A 16,550-nucleotide genomic window follows, 5' to 3' on the forward strand; every position below is an offset into this window, starting at 1 on the left:
AATGTCAACGTAGGATAATTACATTGGCCCTGATGCCCTGTTTTCTGACTACCGTTCGTCCACAATCGATTACTGAAAAAGACAAAGGCTGTGAATAATCAGCCAAGCAGATGAAGTGTCAGGTGACCAGGCCAGAAGAGAAAACAGGGCTCCCCTGAAAGGTGAGGGAAGAAAGCCCTCTGGCCCAGGAAATATGTCTGCCGTGGGGACAAATCAAGCGACAGAGAAAGGTGTAGGGCTCAGACCTGGCCTCGGCAGGCAAGGTATGTATGGATGCACCAGTTACTCACTGGGCTGGTCCTCTTAACATCTTCTGAGAGCCATGGGAAGCTCTCTCTAGGAAATGGGGAAGGAAGTCGTAAGAAAGGCCCCTGAGGATATCACATGAAGGAGGAAGCATAGGCATTAGAATGAGGGTAAAAGATCACAAGTCCTGGAAACTAGTTATTCAGAGACAGTCCTTGTAACACACCCGCACACCCACACCCACACCCACACACACACCCACACACACACGGGGTTGACAGAGTCTGTGGCCCACAGTTTTCTTTGGCTGGCTTCTTCTCTGCCTTTAAGTCTGGCGGAGGAGATGGGGCTAGGCATTTATTGCTGGATATTTTAGTCAGTTTCACTTCCTGTTTCTCATGCTGAAAGCATAATAATCATCATAATGATAATAATAATTCTAAGGACTTGCCTCTGCCTCCTATTTATCTAGGGCCTGTCAGAAGTGTGCACATAGGTGGGAGAGGGAGACTACAGCTTATCTACTCCATCAATCAACAGCCGGGAGTGGAGGCAGGCATGGAGGTGAGGGTGGGGGTTAGTAATTAGCAGCGGAAATTATTAAACTCATTTTTTTTTCAAGAGGAGGGATCTAAATGGGTTGTTAGCTTCCCAAATGGTTATTCTTACCATAGAGACATTTATAAATCTCTTCTTCCAAGGTCCTCCGGAAATAAATCCTCCCCAAACCTTTCCATTCTCCAATCTGCCCCAGCTAAGGAAATCCTTGTGAATTGAGGCCCAGAGAGTTTAGGCTGACCTCCTAGAGTCACACAGCAAGCAGACCGGCAGGAAAGATAGGACCAGGCCAGGATTCTTCTGCATCCATTAAGAGCTATAACCAAGAAGGGAATTTCCAAGTCTACAGGGAACTTGCAAAGTTTTTAGGAAAAACCACAACTATTTTAGCTAAGGAAAAAATGTGCAGTCCCTGCCGACTTGAAACCCTAGGACAATAGAGAGAGTTCCCTCTTACCAAGAACATGTTGGGAACATCTAAGATTAGGAGGGGTAGGAGGAACAGCTTTCAGACTTTGGTTGGGAAAAGCGTTCATGGAATAGAGGTGTCGGGCCAGGGTTTTAATTTTTTACCACCAGTCAAGAGCTGTACTCTAAAGGACAAGGGTTGTGCACTTTATAGGCTCTCGGGACTCAGATGGAAGTGAAGGGAAGTGCGGGAAGGAGCCATTATCTTGATGACAGCAGGGACATAATCTTCCTTTAGATCCAGGGAGGAAGGAAGCAGGGAGCTCAAGATTCGTTTTTAGGGACACCTGGGTGGCTCAGTCAGTTAAGCAGTTAAATGTCCAACTCAGGTCATGATTTCACAGTTTGGTTAGTGAGTTCGAGCCCTGCGTTGAGCCCTGCGTTGGGCTCAACGATGACAACACAGAGCCTACTTGGGATTCTCTCTCTCTGCTCCTCCCCCATTTATGCTCTCTCTCTCTCCCTCTCTCTCAAAATAAATAAACATAAAAGAGTGTTGTCAGGAAGGTGACAGGATGCGATGGTGCACATTTATTTATTATGATATTTATTGTTGTTGGATTCCTCCCCTCCCCCACCCCCCCACCCCCCCGCCGCCGAAGATCAATCATCAGCCCAGAGCTGGATGGCGAGTGATAGGTTAAAACTGAAAATGAAATTTTAAAAATTTTCTTTAATGCTTATTTTTGAAAGAGAGAGAGAGGGAGGGAGAGTGTGTGCCTGAGCCCGCGAGCCCAAGTGGGGAAGGGGAAGAGAGAGAGGGAAAGAGAGGATCCGAAGATGGCTCCGAGCTGTCTTCGCAAAGCCAACGGTGTAGGGCTCCAGCCCACGAACCGTGAGATCATGACCTGAACCCCAGTCGGACACTCAACCGGCTGAGCCACCCAGGTGCCCCTAAAACTGAAAATGAAATTTAACTGTGACCCTGTGAGTGAATAACCTCAAGCTGTCAGCTGTTGAGTCGGTGCAGAGAGGGGCTAATCACACCATCAAACACTTAAATAGCAAATCACTACGTGCCAGACGCTGTTCTGAACTCTTCCCGTGTTTTTGCTGGTTTCAATACTCACAACAATGCTGTACAGTAGGTTCCGGCTGCTAGGACGTTCTTCTTCATGTCCACGGCCACCCTGGCTGTCTCGGCATCGCAGAGCTTGCCGAAGGACTGCGTTGTTTGGCCTCTAACCTCTGCTTCTCTTCCCAGCACCAACTACCGTAGGCTCCGGCTCCTAATTTGCAGGACCCACTGCAAGATGAAAATGCAGAGTTCCTCATTCAGAGCTTATTAAGAATTTCAAAGAGCGGTAGCAGAACGTTAAAACCAAGCACAGGGTCCTCTAAACACGGGCCCCTGTGTGACTGCATGGGTCACACGCCCATAGAACTGGCCCTGCATAGACCTGTACGAATCCTTGTGCGGAAGACCGGGGCTGGCGTCTCTTCTCCTGCCCTGGTGTGTGTCCAACTCCTGAACAAGCAGAGGGAAAAGGGAAAAACACATCCTATCCCCAAGTGCCTTGAATGTCTGTGTCTGGCTTTGTTGAAGAAGGTATTCCATAGCGAAATGACAGTTTGGTTTTCACCCTTGATTTAGAGGATTTTTAAAGACCTCTCTCGATGCTGTACAAGTTGATTGGTCTTTCTATCCATTCCTCTCCTCACATCCCACATCTAACAGGTTGGCAGTTTTTGCTGATTCTATCTCAGCGAGGCGTCCTGTATCCTGCCCTCTTTTCCATCTCCCCGGCTACTGGCCTAGTTTTTGCTTACCTAGAATATTCTAGTAACTGCTAACTAGATCTATTTCCTTCAACCCCCATTGTTTCCAACCCTGTGCTTGTTACACTTCGGTCTTTATTAGTTACATGTTAGGACTTTCTCTCCCCTGGACTGTACATTTCTCCAGGGTGGGTACTCAATTCCCAGACACCTGTACCTTCCTCAGGAGCCCTGAGAAGAGTGTTCTGCCTTCTGGGTGTTTCTCTCCTGCCTCCTTTGTTTGCACATCTCTGGATCTCTATCAGGCCCCCTGGTCTGGAATACAGCTCTGCCTCTCGAATCCTCAGTCAAGAGAGCACTGCTATTTTGCCTAAATTCCAGAGGAAAGCATGACATCCAAAGCCCTATCTTCTATGACAATCAAAATGTGGCCAATTAGAACTATTAGAAAGATCTGCCCCCCAGGATGCCTGGGTGACTCAGTCGGTTAAGCGTCTGACTCTTGATTTTCGCTCAGGCGATGATCTTGCAGTTCATGGGATCAAGCCCCACGTTGGGCTCTGCGTTGACAGCTCTGAGCCTGGAGCTGCTTTGGATTCTGTGTCTCCCTCTCTCTCTGTGTTACCATCCTCCTGCTTTGCTGTCCTTGGCTGACTGTACCCGCCCACCAGCTCAGCTCACCCCTTTACTCTTGCAAGGATGCTGCAGCAGCTCTAAGGTTCACACCCCCAAGTGACAGCCTTCAGCAGAGCAACGAAAGAGGCAGGGGTAAAACATATACAAATATTACAAGCATACAAATAAATTTTAAAGGTTCCCCCCCCCCCCACCCGCTTCCTGTGACTATGTTACTCATCAAGGGAAAACATAGTTCCCAGAGAACCTCAGCAGGTTTCCCGTTATATCTTATTGGGCTGATATCAGTCACATGTCCATTTTAAACCAATCACTGGACAAAAGGAACTCGAATTCTCAGGGTAGGAAGAAGCCTACCACCCAGGAAGAGAGGGCTGGTTTCTGCATGGGTAACTGACAGCGAGTGCCCGACTCCCACTCTGCGGACTCCTCCCCCAATCCTGTACCATGTGGAGGCACCCCCAGCCCTTAGCCCTGCCTCTGCCTACACTTGCCCCATTTCTCCCCTTCCGTTTCCCAGCAGACTCACTGCAGGAGCCATGCAGCTGCGTTGCCTGTGTCCAGTTCATCTCGTGTCTCCTCAGCTCCACCGCAGTCAGGCTGTTGTCTCTGCCACCTTCCTCCTCCTTCTCACCCGAGTTCAATTCCTCAGTTTGATCTCTTTGCTGGCTTTGAACGCATGGAGCCATCCCTTCTTCCTCAGCCTCCCTCTACCTTGATTCTCAGGACTTCACACTGAATTCGACTTCTACCTCCCTGTCCACTGCTCAGTTGCCTTCAATGGCTCCTCACTCCTACCTGTCCCTAAGGTGTTTGTGCTCTCTTGGGCTCCTTCTTCGACCGTTTTCCAATCATTCCCTACTACTTCTCAGGTTTCAACTATTAGCTAACTCTGTACCCAGGACCCCCAAATCTACAAATCCAGCCCAAATATTTTCTTGAATCCATACCCATTGTGGACTTCCATTACTAGGCATTCCCAGACACCTTAAATCATCAGCTACAAAATGGATTTCATTGTCTACACACGTGCACACATACGTGCACACACGCACAGCTTCATTCTGCTGCTCAGAGAAGGGATCACGATCTGTTGGGTTGTCAAAGGCTGAGTCTGATAGTCCTCACTCCTCTCATCCCTGACACTCAATGACCATTTCCTGCTCGTCCCCCCTCCTCTCTATCAGTATTCTTCCTCTCTGCTACTATGCCACTTCCCTGCCTCAGGCACTCGCCATCTTTTACCTGGATGATGGCAACAGCTTCCTAACTGGCTTCTGGTTTTCTCTTTCCAGTCCATTCTCTCAACGTTGCCCCAATAATTTTTAACAATATAAATCTGGGGGTGCCTGGGTGGCTCAGTCGGTTGAGCATCTGATTTCAGCTGAGGTCGTGATCTCACGATTCGTGATTTGTGAGATCGAGCTCCGCATGGGGCTCTCTGCCAGCGTGGAGCCTGCCTTGGATCCTCTGTCCCCTCTCTCTGTGCCCCTCCCCACTCATGCTCGCTCTCTCTCTCTCTCTCTCTCTCTCTCTCAAAAATAAATACACATTACAAAAAAAGTAAAAAATAAAAATATAAATATGAATATGTTATTCTAGAGCTTCAAAAATCTTTCAATAGATCCCCAGAGCCTAGAGAAATGGACTATGTTCCCTAGTACAGCCTTGGGCCCAAAGTCACCAGTGCTGTTTTTAGAACTTTAGTCTGCAAGTTTTGTGTAAATTCAGCTGAAGAGAGGACACACAGTGACAGAAATCAGTGAAGAGACTATTCTAAAATACTGTTTTGAAATCTCTATTATCAGATTTACAGATTTTGTAAGCCCACGTTGCTCCCAGAATCCTTGAATAAACGCAATGCCCAATGAGTATTGATTTAAAATTGAAGTGTATTACTTTCCTTTGGGTTTGAAGTGTTCCAACTACTTACCAGAAAAGATAGAGTCCTGCAGCCCACTGATTTTAGCCAGATCACTTGATTTCTACAAATTACTTACTCTGTGGCCTCATATTAGTATCTGGAGGTGAGAATAAAGGTACAAAGTAATTGGGATGAAGGGGTGGATGAAGGAAACATCTTTGAGAATGAATGATAGGACCTGGTTACTACTAAAACCTGGGTGCTGGAGTGCCTGGGTGGCTCAGTCAGTTAAGTGTCTGACTCTTGATGTTGGCTCAGGTCATGATCTCAAGGTCGTGAGATTGAGCCCCACATTGGGCTCCACGCTCGGTGTGGAGACTGCCTAAGATTCTTTTTCTCTCCTTCTCTCCTTCCCCCTCCCCCCATTCTCTCTCTCTCTCTTTCAGAAACAAAAAAAAATCAATAAATAAAAACAAACGAGGAGCTCCTGGGTGGCTCAGTCGGTTAAGCATCCGACTCTGGATTTTGGCTCAGGTTCATGAGTTCGAGCCCCACATCAGCAGGCTGACAGCACAGAACCTGCTTGGGATTCTCTCTTATACTCTCCTGCTGCCCCTCCCCCATTCTCTCTCTCTCTCAAAATAAATAAATAAACTTAAAAAAATAAAAAAAATAAAATAATAAAATAAAATAAATAAAATAAAAATAAAATAAATAAAAAATAAAATAGGGGCGCCTGGGTGGCGCAGTCGGACAAGTTAAGCGTCCGACTTCAGCCAGGTCACGATCTCGCGGTCCGGGAGTTCGAGCCCCGCGTCAGGCTCTGGGCTGATGGCTCAGAGCCTGGAGCCTGTTTCCGATTCTGTGTCTCCCTCTCTCTCTGCCCCTCCCCCGTTCATGCTCTGTCTCTGTGTCCCAAAAATAAATAAACGTTGAAAAAAAAAATTAAAAAAAAAATAAAATAAATAAAATAATAAAAAAATTAAATAAATTAAATAAATTAAAAAAATAATAAATAAATAAAATAAAATAAAATAAAATAAAATAAAATAAATACTGGATATCCATAGTAAGTTCTGTCCTCTGTCTCAGGGGAATGTAGCCAAGTTCTTGGATTTGAAAACAGTTAAAAACAGGATAATTTAGTGTAGGGTATGAGAGGAGTTGCCTATATGGGTGACTGTATGGGGAGGGAGGGGAGGAGAGAAAGAGAACACATCACATTAATAAATCACAACCACATCCAATAAAATAGAAATTGGGAGGCTCAATTTCAGATAAAGACAAACGATACTCCCCTTTCACATTTGCTTACTAATAGAACCCTAGCTTTAAAAGGCAAAGGTAACGGGGAAGCTTCTGTTTCTTAGGATCCGACACAAAAGGAGCCAATAAGAAATGGAAATGGAGTCAAAGAAGAGGAAGTCGTTTCCCGAGATGCATCTGTGAGAGTGTCTGGCAGGTGGAAGGGAGGGAACGAGCATCATTGAACTTCTACTACTCTCTGTCTCTGCTACAGCACCTCATATGCACTGCCTCGCTCAAGCCTCGTACCAGGAGGTAAGAATGACTATTTCCATTCGTGGTGTAACGGAGGAAAACCTAGCCACAGACTTAGCAAGAGACAAAGGGACAAAGATCTTTCTGACCTCAAAGGACATGCATTGTCATCCCCCTACGACCATGAGTAGCCAGCTAGGAAGTCTCCTTTCTCAGGATAGTGTCTATCTTTCCAGATTCATCCATTCATTAAACAAGTCTTAACTGAGGCATGGAGGTAGGCTATGGGGTAGTTGTGGTTCTGCTTTGTGGAAGGGCCACGCAGAGGATCCCTAGAGGTCCCTTCTTGCTACAAAACTCAACAACTGTGGTGCAGCCCTCTTCTCTGCTGTTATCAGTACCTGAGTCATTCCTACCAGGAAAGGGCCAGAACACGGTGACCACTACAGATCTGATCAGGTTAGGGACAGCAGCAGAAGAGAAAGCCACTAGGAGGTCTGAGGGTCCAACTGGACCCCAGCATGCTCTCATAGGTACTTGTGTTAAATTCAGGCCCCAGTACAGAGTTTTAGTTTGAGATGATGAAAAAGTTCTGAAGCTTGCAGAGTGGTGATGGTTGCACAACAGTAGGAAAGTACTTTAATGTTCTGTGAACTAGAGATGTTTGTACATTTTGTATCGTATACATCTTACCACGGTAAAAAAAAAAAAAAATTTTGTTTTGTATCCTATACATCTTACCACAATAAAAAAAAAAAGTTTAAAGGTAACCCTTAGTAACATAAATTCTTAGAAAAAACTTTTTTTTAATTAATATTTGATTTTTAAGTAATTTCTACACCCGATGCGGGGCTCGAACTTGCAACACCGAGATCAAGAGCTACATGTTCCACTGAATGAGCCCGCCAGACGCCCCTTGAAAACAATTTTGAAACACATTGTGCAACATTAGTCCTGAACGTACACCTATCCAAAGCATTGACCATTCAGGCGACCATTCGCACTACTGGGTTTATTTTAGTTTTTAAGCTATCAGTAGAAGGAAGGAAAGAAGGAAAGAAACTGTAGCAAAAATGCCATTAGTTTCCCTGTGGAAACAGTCACAACACTAGTCATATTGTTTCCAAACAATTGTCCCGATTTGTTTGCCACCAACAGCACCCAGCATCTGATACATAAAGCATCACAGTGCACATAAAAGGAATGTTCAGTAAGGTACCTAAAAATAAACATAAATCATAAAGACTGTGAAATGACGATAACAACAGCAAAATAGGCTCAGGACCAAGTCTTTCCATCCCGAGTGCCACAATCATCAGGTCACTCTGACCTTCCCTGGCAGGCAGCCCTGGACGACTGGAAAAGGTGACGTCCCTACCAGGACCAAGGAGCCCAGCAGTCTCGAGGGTCTGAGCCATGGGGAGGTGTCTCGGGTCCAGGCATGAGTGACAGTGACAGTAGCTCCTGACAAGGAAGACCACGCCGGCTATGGGACTACCTGGGTTCCAGGACCAGGAAGTGCCCCCCTTCTCCCACTCCTTGTCACACGGCACCGTGGCAGTCAGTGGCCTTCCCGGGAGGCAGGCAGTGCCTCTATCGTCTCCACATTACAGACGGAAAGAGCTAGGCTTGAATAAAGATATGCAGACAGGTGGTTTCTTTTCCTCCATGGAGCCAAAAGGAAAAGTGACTCACTCAGTGTTCTCAGTGCTTTTTCCACTGTAAAGTATCAATTCAGAAAATGGAAAGACGCTCCTGGCTAGGGACTGTAACTGCAGTCAAGAGAAAGAGAGGGAAGCTAGAGGGACTCAAGCCTAGACTCACAGGCTTTCTTTTTTTTTTTTTTTTTTTTGAGTTTTGGAGGAGAAATTGCTGTGGACTCAAGTGGGAGATGAAGTTGACCCCGTGTAACTTTATACCCATGTTCGCCACCAGGGGGGGCAGTTGCTCCACATCGGTGGTCTCTCTGCCTGGCTGAGAAGGTACTTACTAAGGTGAGAGACCCCTGAGGTCCTAAGGGTCATTTTAGCTCTCCACTGCCCAAGTGTGGCCTGCATTTACTTAGCAAACATCACCCAATTTTAGATGAGGGAGGCATGCAGGGATCATCTTGTCCCAGGCAGCTGGCCGTTTCCCTCCACTCTTAAGGAACTCCAGAAATAGACTCCAGCATCTCTCTTGGCGGCTGTTACAAGGCTGTCAGGGTTGGCTGCTGGCTACCCACAGCCTGTGAGACAGGAGCCAGGTAAGGGTAGGTAACCCTCCCATCCCCCACCCCGACTCTGGGTGATGGTACTTTAGTCTCTGCAAAAGGAACGGTGGTTCCTCCCTCCTGCCCAGGAGACCCAGGCACCTGCTCCCATCCTTCTGGCCACCTCACAGACCATGGCTGTGAGCGACACTTAGTCCCTTGGCCTGTGAGCCCAAAGCCTGGAGCCCCGCCGTCTGCCTCTTGAGCTCCTTGTTCTAAGAAGCACCCTTTGTGGGGGTGAATTTGGGCTCATGAGAAACCCCATTTAGAATCTACTCCCACCCCTCCTTGCCCCCAATGCATCTGTCTTTGCTTCATTCCATCTGGTGTCCTCAGAGGAATGGCTAATTAAATTGAAAAGAGCTGGCCTATTTTTGGTGTTTTTCAGCTAAGACCTAGAGGAATAGCCACAAAGTTTGGAAAGAACCCCAGGGAGACTGAAAAGCCCTGGAGTTGGCTGGTTATTCTAAGATTGGCAGGTCCTGAATCCCATAGGCTGTCTGCTCCAGTTAAGGTTCCATCCCAGTCTCTGGGTCAGCAGATTTGGGGATGGGGTAAAAACTGGAGGAAGGGGAAATATTCTCCTGAGTGTTCTTGTCCACTCATCCTAGAAGAAGAGACAAGCTCGTTTATTGGGCTTTGGGGTTTTTGTTTGTTTGTTTGTTTTGTTGCCAAGTCAGAACAGCCACTGCACCAGTTTGGGGGAACAACACTTGTTTTCTGGAGAAAGATGGCAGGAGTTGGGGTGAGGGGGTGAGATGTGGAGGGGAGGCAGGGGTGGAGCAGAGGTACAGATCCCTATCTTAGGTTCCTTTCCTTGCATCTGAACAAATACGGTTTCCTCCCAGAGAATTACTTTCTGGCCAAAAAGAAAACTCATCATGTTACTCCCCTATGTGAAAACTCCCTTTGGCTTTTCATTTGTCTGCTTGACTGATAAACTCCAGAACTGGACCTACAATGTTCCCTTTAAGTCAACCCAAACCTTTCTCACCAGATTCAGTTCCTGCCATCCTGTGTTCTAGACGACGTGAGTATTTCACCATCCTTTTTCACCTCTTGCTGTTCCCACACATTTCAAGTCCTCTGCCAGGAATTCCCTTCTCTGCCTAGCAGATTTTACTCATTGATGGACTTTTTGTCCAGTATTACCTCTCTGAAGCCTTTTTTTTTTTTTTAACACTTCTAGGAATTAGTCACTGTCTTGCTGTGAGTTCTAGAACTTTGATAATAGCTCCATCATACCTCTGACCAAACACATTATAGTGATTTTTTTTTAAACCATGTCTCTGTTCTATGTAAAATATTTGCTCCTTGAGCAGGGAGTGTGTTTTATCTATCCATATAGCCTGAGTCTCCAGCATGGGGCCAAGTGAATTTTTATTGAATTGCTTGATCGATCAGGACATCACTCTTGGAGGTGGAAGAAATCTGTCCTCTAGAGAGCCTAGTGGGGAAGACAGTTGAGAAAGTTCGGGCAGGCAGTTCAGAAATTGATCCTTCCCAGGTGAGGTGAGAAGTCACGTGTGGAGTCCGGTGGGTGTCTTTGTCCATGGCTGTTGTGTAAAATCTTAGGGGTGGAAAATCTGAAACTTGTCCTTGGGTGGATCCAGTTGCTGAGTAAGCGGCAACAGTGAAAGTACTCCCAGCTCTTCGTTCACCTGTCCCCAAGCCCCATCTCACATTCCCACTTCCTCCAAGAAGCCTTCCCTAAACATTCCTGCTCCTGGTTCCCCAGCTGGGCTGCTAGATTCTTGAAGTTTTGTCCTCATTGGACAGCACAATCCTGGTGCATGTTTTGTGCCCCCAAATTGTTCATCGGTGCCGATGAAATTGCCTGCTTGGGATCATAGAGACTGTGTTGTAATACTCTGCCCCTGCCCTTCTGGATCTGCTACCCATCATTCTCCATGGCGCTCTGTGCCACCCCAGAAGTTTGGCCTTTTAGGATTGCACCAGCCAGACTCTTCTCCTCTGGCTTGCGGTCAGGTTTGGCCAGTGGGAGGTGTGGGAGTAAGAGGAGATGGCAGCCCTTTCAGCCACTTGCTTCCTCCCTGCTGGCCAGAGGTTGGCAGTGTTTGTCTTCCTCAAAGGCCCTCTGTGGAGTGGCCGCCTCCTCCTCCTCTTTGACAGTCACGCTCTCCGAGATTGCACCAACCAGCCCTTTCCCTGGGCCAGTGTGGCTATCTCCTGGGAACCTCACTGTCCCCTGATAGTTTCCTGTCACCCTTCCCCGGTTTTGTAAACAGCGTCTTCATCAGACTCTCCCCAGTGTTCCTCTTTGAGTGGGGATTAGACATGGTGGCCTCTTAACCCTCTGGTCTAGCTCCAGGCCTGTAGGGTTCTCCAGATGACTGCTTAACACTGGCCCAAGCAGGGCCCTAAATTATTGATAACTTTCCAGGAACTTACATGCTTCTGTATATGCCCTACTCCCCTCTGATTTCTTAAATTTTCCAGCCAGAGAAAATGAACATTTGTCTCCAACCTTAGCAGTAATCTTCAGGGAGTTTGGGGTTCCTTAATAGCCCCTGAAATCACAAATAATCCTGCTCCTTCCCGATATGTTCAGTGTTTTTCTGAACTAGTTAGATCTACAAACATGGAATGGCTTTTTGTTTCTTTTGTTTGGAGGGGTGGGGGGTCCCAATTTCTCCCCTGAACAGTCAGCCATCAGGTTAACAATCTTCAGCACTGTTGAATGTGCCCCTGCCTTCCCTCCACCCCCCACCACCATTCCCCAAGTTCAGGCTCCTTGAGTTCAAGCTTCTCAGGGCCTAGGGCTCCTGAGGTCTGGGCCTCCCCATTCGACAACACCGTGTCGTCCTGCAGGGAGCAAGTTTTCTGACTCCTCATGATCCCGAGACCACTATCTGCACACCTTCTGCAATGAACAGGTACACTTGGGGTCACACGCTTTCTGCCATAATACATAGGGCATTTGTCTTACCAGGAGGATTGGAGCAAAATGGGCCTCCTGGCTCAAGGTCCGCCAACCTCTTAGGGGCTCAGAGCTGAACAAAGAGGGCTTCAGCTTGCTGAATCGCTTCACCTAGTTCCGAGACCTCAGTAAAAACCCTTCTCCTGGGAGCCTCTCCGGGTGCTGTCCTAGATTGCCTAGGGGGCCCTCAGAGCCAGATCCGCAACCAGCTGCCTAAAGGGAAACTGAGGCCTAGAGAGGAGAAACAGCCACTGCCCTGAGCGACAGGAGAGGGTGGGTGGGGGAAGGGAGAGGGGACAGGTGTGCGGTTGAAGGTCATCAAATGCTGATGTTCTGAGCGGAGAGGGTTGGAGATGGGGACAGGAGTGCATGCAGGGGGACAAAGCAACGGGAAAGAAAAGATATCAGGGGTGTATGTGTGTGTGCGTGCACACGCGTGTGCCCACTACAAAAGGCTTTGGCCAAATTAAGACTTGTGGAACTTTTGCCAACCTCTCTCCCTTCGACTCCTCTGCCTACACTGCCCTCCTGCGGGTTATCACCCCCTCCCAGTGCCAGGTCCACGGGCTGATAGTTTTGCCTGGGGTAAAGTCCCACGGACTGGCTGCCCTCCCCCCCGGCCTGAATTGCCCCTTCCCACTCTCCTCCGGTCTACCCCAGGCCCCATAAAGAAGAGCTGACACCCTCACCCACATAGCTCCTCCTGCCAGATTGAGACACTTGAGCTGGGAGATTACCGGAGCCCTCTTTTTAACCAGTCTCGGCTCATGTGACTGGCTTTGGTCCAGGCAGACAGATGCGGGCCAGCCCTCCAGGCAGGGCACACAGCACTATTTATTTCCTACCGGGTCCTCTTTGGGCAGAGCAGGCAGGGTGGGGCTTTCTCATTGTATTTAAGCCTCAGCTGGCGCCACGGAATTGCCCTAGCCTCAGCCTTTGCCCCTTTCCCAACCCTGTAGGTAAAAATACCCCCCTCCCCCCATTCTGGCACCTTTGGTGAGCTGGGTGGGGGCGGGGGAAGAGAGTTGCTGAGAATGCACTGTAAACACCGCATCGGGTGGGGGGTGGGGGTGGGGTTGAACGGGGCAGGTTTTTTGTTTTTTGTTTTTTGTTTTTTTTAATAGCAGCAGGGGAGAGTCTGGCTCCAAACCAAGACTCTGCTACCAACCAAAGGGACAAGGAAGGGCGTTTGGTGTCTCCAGTTTGGGCCTCAGTCTGTCGCTTTTCCCATTAGGAAGAGCCTGGGCACCATTCATTCATGACGTCTCAGGAGGAGGCATTGTAGATAGTGGGTGGTCCGTGGGGGACACGATCCTGGCTGGTGAGGGATGCGGCAGCCACCGAGAACATCCTGTGCTGACCTCCGCCCCCATGCTTTATTTTGTTCACTCCTAGGGCACCTAGGGCATCATCGCACGTATCTCCTTGAACGTCAATTCTTTCCCCGAGCTTTACCTTTCCCCAAATTTTGAGAGCAAGGACTTGTGTCTAATTCATGTTTGAATTGCCCAGCACAGCGCCTGGCGCACAGAAGACACGAGAGAATGGAGAAGGGGGGCTGCCGGTGGGGGGGGGGGGCTTGGCGCCCCTGGAGGAGCCCCTGGAGAGCACGTAGCTGTGTGAGGAGGGGGGACACTCCCGGGGCTGGGATGGGGACACTGCCAGCGCTCTCTCCCTGGTTTCTAACTTCACCAACCTTGACTCCACGGCCTGAGAAATCCCAGCCTTGCCCCCTTCTCCAGCCCCAGCGGCACCCAGGCTTTCCCAGCTAATGCTGCACCTTTCTCCTTGGGAGGTAGTAGAATTTAGGGCCAGGAATGAAGAAAGAACGGGGGAGATTACTCGCTCTTTGAAATGCAGCTGCCTGGGGCCAGGTTCGGTTTGGAATGGGTAGGAGGGGTGACGTGTGTGACCCTGCAGTTGGGAGACAGTTGTCCCTGCAGGAAGGCCGGCCACGGAAGCGCCTGACCCCTGTCATTTCAGCAGGATTGAGGGGAAGCACCTGTGGTCCTTCCCTCCGCTTGGCCCCTACAGGAGTCAGAAGCCTTCTCCGCCTCACTCCTGCTGCTGTGCCTGGACTGTCTCTCTAGCACCTTGAAGCAGAAGGTGATTTGGGGTTCCAAGGAAAAGAAAGGGGCTCTTTTGTTTTTCTTAATGTTTATTCATTTTTGAGAGAGAGAGAGAGAGAGAGAGAGAGAGAGAAAACGAATGAGCAGGGAGGGGCAGAGAGAGAGGGAGACACAGAATCCAAAGCAGGCTCCAGGCTCTGAGCTGTCTGCATAGATAGAGCCCAATGCAGAGCTCGAACCCGCCAGCCATGAGATCATGACCTGAGCTGAAGTCGGACACAACTGACTGAGCCACCCCGGGGCCCCTAGAAAGGGGCTCTTGAATGAAGCTTTCCTGGCAGGGACTGGAACCAGGACAACGTGGGACAGCTGCTCAAAAACCACAGAGCAGGATCTCAGGGAGGACCTTCCGGAATCCATCCCAAGCACTCGCCTGGGTCTCAGGCACTGGGTTTGATGATGGGGCAGAAATAAACAACGCCGATTTAGCAACCGGAGAAAACAGCAACGCTAGCCAGCAAGTTGTTGAAGGAGATAGGCAGGGAGGGAAGGGTGGTGGGGAAGTCTGGTGTCTGCTCCTTCCTCCTCCTCTGTGCTTTCTCTGGATAGTGAATTTGGGATAGAGTTGATGTTTGAGGAGAGAGTACCAGGAGTCGAACCCCTGACCTGAAGTCATGCCGGAGAAACCCCAAGGGTGACCCCAATCTCATCTTCAAGGTTGGAAATGGAGGGGAGTGAGAGCCAAGTAGCTTTTGGGATAGCACATCTTTCTCCTCCTTCAGCTCAGAACACAAGCCTTACATAAGAACATTCTCTTCTGAATCTATCTCCCCTTCCTGCCCCATTCACTTACAGATTTACACAAATTTAAAACCAGAGCAGAGTGGAGGTGACTTAGGAGTTTTCTCTAAACCCATTGCCTGGCTTTTGTTAAACAAAGAACATATGAACGTGTGGTCTGCAGAGCTGTGGATGCTCCCGTCTCTGACAAATGCCACTAGAGTGCCCCCAACCCGCCCCGGCCCCGCCCCGCCCCCCCCCCCCCACCAGCCATAGCTCAATAAGTCACTGTTGAAAGAATAAATGTACTAATAAAGGCCTGTATGGACGTGCATTAGAAAGGCAGAGATGTGTGGGCTAGGGCTCCACCCTGGGAATGATTAAGGATTCTCTGCAGTGGATCGGATTGGGTATCCTGGGTCTGCTCCTGCATCGGGAGCCTGTCAGCAGCCAGATGCACAGGCAGGGCTGGGCAGCGTTTGTAAAACAGGTCAAATTGTACCCAGGCTCATGCTATAGAAAAAGCAAGACCAGACCTGAGCATTGTCACGGTCTAGCTGCGGTCACTTCAGGTCTCTGCCTCTGGACTGAAATTACCTCCTGGGTAATGAGAAGCGATGGACGGCACACCTATTGTTCTCATTGCCATTTCATTGCCTCCTCTGAGCTCTAAGTTCTGATAGTTTCGGCCTTACAATGGTCCAAAAAGCCACGGGACCGTCCTGGCTTGGTGTCTACTAGATTATGAGGAAATCTGAACGGCATGGGGAAGCCTGATATTCTTTTCTAATTCTGCCGGGCCTCTAGTTTCTCTTAAGGCACAGCTGCTTTCACGCGAGTACAGGAGGGTCCTTTTCTAGCTTTAGGTCAGGCTCTCATAAGGCAAAAAGCCTGTTCAAGGATCCAGCGGATGATTCAAGGGCGGCAGAGGGCGGTCTGTGAGTTCAGCGTCCACTTAGTTCCTGTTGCCAGGGCAAGAGTGGCGCGGGGCCAGCTCAGAAGCAGGCAGGAGCTCCGTTGCCCAAGGGCCCCTAAGAACTTGTTTCCCTTTCCTTCCATGTGCTCAGTTCTCTTAGGTTTAAGTTGTTATGTGGTACAAGTCCTCGGCCTAAGAAACACACTGAAACTTCCCAAATAAACTGTATTCCTTGAAGCTGCTTGTTAGGATTCATCCTGAAGTTACGCTTGGGCCCCTGGAGGCTACACGTAAGAAATCCTGATGGGAGAGCTGACGGTTAGGGCCCCCGGGGAAAATGGCCATCCCTACATGACTTCTCATTTCCCTTTTCCACAAAGCCAGGGTACGTCCTGGATTCTGAGGAACTGTCAGAATAAGCAGCATCTCTTTAAGGCCGTCTCTCATCCTACCCCTCGTCCATTTATTTCCTTTTTCTAGCATTTTCTTTCTCTCTCATTGTCAGCACCGATAACCCATGGCGACTGGTTCACAGTCGCCACACTGGTGGTGAGTACAGCAGGCAGGGCCAGCTGCGGACGTTCTCAGACTTGGTTTTGAAA

The 16,550-nt window shown here is 48.9% G+C and overlaps 1 long non-coding RNA gene across 1 annotated transcript in view; it reads left to right on the forward strand.

Moving 5' to 3' along the window:
- LOC125155227 (uncharacterized) overlaps positions 1 to 16,550 on the forward strand; it is a 31,212-nt gene that overhangs the window by 13,197 nt on the left and 1,465 nt on the right. The window contains exon 3 of the long non-coding RNA XR_007148094.1: positions 6,862 to 7,051. This is a non-coding gene — a long non-coding RNA (uncharacterized LOC125155227). The remainder of the gene's footprint in view (positions 1 to 6,861; positions 7,052 to 16,550) is intronic.

The sequence above is a fragment of the Prionailurus viverrinus genome, chromosome F1 (assembly GCF_022837055.1).
Source record: "Prionailurus viverrinus isolate Anna chromosome F1, UM_Priviv_1.0, whole genome shotgun sequence".
Lineage (NCBI taxonomy): Eukaryota > Metazoa > Chordata > Mammalia > Carnivora > Felidae > Prionailurus > Prionailurus viverrinus.